Source organism: Lipotes vexillifer, unplaced genomic scaffold (genome assembly GCF_000442215.2).
Source record: "Lipotes vexillifer unplaced genomic scaffold, Lipotes_vexillifer_v1.1 scaffold773, whole genome shotgun sequence".
In the NCBI taxonomy this organism is placed as follows: Eukaryota; Metazoa; Chordata; class Mammalia; order Artiodactyla; family Lipotidae; genus Lipotes; species Lipotes vexillifer.
This window is the reverse complement of record NW_006786767.1, coordinates 642,050-645,105: the sequence shown is the minus strand read 5'-3', so window position 1 is coordinate 645,105 and position 3,056 is coordinate 642,050. Positions and strand designations below refer to the sequence as shown.

The window sequence follows — 3,056 nt, the reverse complement described above, 5'->3', positions numbered from 1 at the left end:
GTATGCGGGCCTCTCACTGCTGTGGCCTCTCCCGTTGCGGAGCACAGGCTCCGGACGCGCAGGCTCAGCGGCCATGGCTCACGGAACCAGCCGCTCTGCGGCATGTGGGATCTTCCCGGACCGGGGCACAAACCCACGTTCCCTGCATCGGCAGGCGGATTCTCAACCACTGCGCCACCAGGAAAGCCCAGATTGTACCTTTTAATTTTCCTCACCTATTTCTCTCCTCTCCCCAACCCTCCTCTCTTCTTTCAGCTACCTGTTTGTTCTCTGTATCTATGACTCTGTTTCTGTTTAGTTAGGTTTGTTCATTTGCTTTGTTTTTTAGCTTCCACATGTAGGTGAAATCATACAGTATTTGTCTTTCTCTGTCTGACTTATTTCACTTAGCCTAAACCTTCTAGGTCCATCCATGTTTTTGAAAATGGCAATATTCTTTTTTATGGCCAAGTAATAATCCATTGTATATATGTACCACATCTTCTTTATCTGTTCATCTATTGATGGGCACTTAGGTTGCGTCCATATCTTGGCTATTGTAAATAATGCTGCAGTCAACGTAAGGGTACATGTATCTTTTCTAATCAGTGTTTTTGTTTTCTTTGGATAAATACCCACGACTGAAATTGCTGGATTGTATGTTAGTTATATTTTTAATTTTTTGTGAAATCTCCACACTGTTTTCCATGGTGGCTACACCAATTTACATTCCCACCAACAGTGTATGAAGGTTCAATGGGAGATAATCTTGATGGTATAAACTACATTCTGAGCATTTAACCTAATTGTGTGGTTTTAGGCATATCACACTGTATTGGCCTTTTCTACTAACACGCTGATATATTGATGAATTACTAGGAGAGAAGAGGTACAAAATAAAAAAGGAGATATTTAGATATCTTAGGATTTCCATCATGTAGCCATCTCTGGGAAATTCTGAATTCAGACCCTCTGTAAAGAGCAGGATTTTAAAAAATAACAAACACTCTTGAGTTACTTGAACAGAGAAAAAGCAGCAACAAAAACTGCAGTACTGGAGTACATGCTGATGATACCATAATTAAGGTCTCAGTGACATTCAAAATGATTCTTATTTATTTCAAAGTGAGAGAACCATTGAATGCTTTTAATTGCTTGATATTTCCAAAATTATAGTAAATGTTAGTCTGTTTCCTCTCTGGAACTTAAGCACCTACTATAAATTACATTAGAAAATGCATATAATGGTTGTTTTAATACATGTAGTGTTCCAAATTGAACCAAAAGATATTTCTTGTGTCTCACATTGTCAAGGCATTGCACCAAATGCTGTGGGGACCCTAGAGGTTCAAGATACAGTCCCTGTGTTCAGGAAGCATAAAATCTAAAACTTGGATGAGTCTTAAACATGGGAAAGGTTAAATGACAATAAATGACTGAAGTGACAATTCAATACAGAATGGATGACATTTCGTCCTTGTTGTATATGAACATAGAAGTCCCCCCTGTGACATAGCAGGCTTAGGCTTTCCTAGGCCTAGGAAAAGAATTTCACGTCCCTCTGCATCTCTGCTTCTCAAGGGTAGACGATGGATATATATAATATTTTAAATGTATATATTTTTAAATTTATACTTTAAAAATATTTTATTTATAATTTATATTGTTTTGGAATGCACAGGGTACATTGCAACTCAAACCAACATTTTATTGACTTAATGACAGATCTTAGGTCATTAAGACAGTTTTCACCTCCACCTTCTCTGGTACTAAAATGAAATCAGAAAATGAGTTTATAAGGAGGGAATTGGGAATAGTCCAATCACCATTGCTCCAAATCTAAAATAAAAAGGGTGGTACTAAACTGTTTTTTCTGTCACGGTCACCTCGTAGGAAATCAGTGACCACCCTTAACAACAAAACCAAACTTAAACTGGCACTGGAGAGAAAATTAAGGTGACCTCCACACTCCAGTTAAGGAGTCAGAGTGACAGAGGACATTGCAACATCCAGAGTCATCCAAGTTCAGCCAGTCTTACCCCCACCAGTCTCGGTCTGCAGACACAGATGCATGGAGAATAACAGCAAGTGGAACATTTGCATACATACCCACGGAACGTGAACTGTTTGTGTTCAGGGATATGCATGATGATTCCTGTACAAATCTGTGCCTTGATAAACATTGCAGAGAGTAGGTGGGGATGTAAGTAAGAGTGTTAGGGGTTTGGAAATACAGGCTGGATTAAGCGAACAGGTAGGAGCAAGTGAACATCAAAAAGGGATCACGCAGCTCACTGGAGGCTGGTGAGAGATCCCTTGATGGAGTCGCTAGACTGGGCCTGTCTGTTCTTCATTACCGCCATTCTCTAGTACCAGTACCTCCAGCAGTGCCGAGGTGTAGACCCAGAACATTACGAGTCCCTCTTCCAGACACTGACAGCGTCCATGTCACCTATTGTAGGTGAGTGTGCCTTTACCCAAGACTTAGTATAGCATCGGTACTTAATAAATAATAAGGCGATCATCCAGCCTGTAGAAAGGGCTGTGTGCTGTCTATTGGAAAGAACAGATCAAGAGACACCATGAGCTAGATAGCCTCAGATTTCTCTGCAGACCCTTCCTGCCTACAGATGGTCTTACTACAGTTAATGTACAAATTCTCATATGGAATCAGTGATCACAAACTGAAAACAGAAATCGGAGATGTCAGGCCCCTGGAAACTCAAGGATAGGAGTACTTTACTAGTCACCGTGCCAGGGGAAACGCTGAAGTGGAGCGGCCGTACCTCCTGCCTCTGACGGGCAGAGTACAGAGCTGGACGTGACAACGACTTTCTCTTTCAGTTGAAAACATTAGACTTTTTGATTGACAATGAGAAGTCTACATACCCAGTTATACTTTCGGGGAAAGAAAAAGGTGTTAGGTACAGCCTCCCACATACCAAGAAACTAATCTCTCCCTGAATCAGAAACACATAGTAGACATGTGATATCAAACCTGTTCCTCGAAATAGATACTCAAATGTATCCACTTTGGCAGCGTGGCTTTCCCTTGGCATGCTTTAAAGTTATTCAGC

At 40.9% G+C, this 3,056-nt stretch overlaps 1 protein-coding gene across 1 annotated transcript in view; it reads left to right on the top strand.

Moving 5' to 3' along the window:
* BCL9 (BCL9 transcription coactivator) overlaps positions 1-3,056 on the top strand; it is an 88,045-nt gene that overhangs the window by 77,369 nt on the left and 7,620 nt on the right. The window lies entirely within an intron of this gene.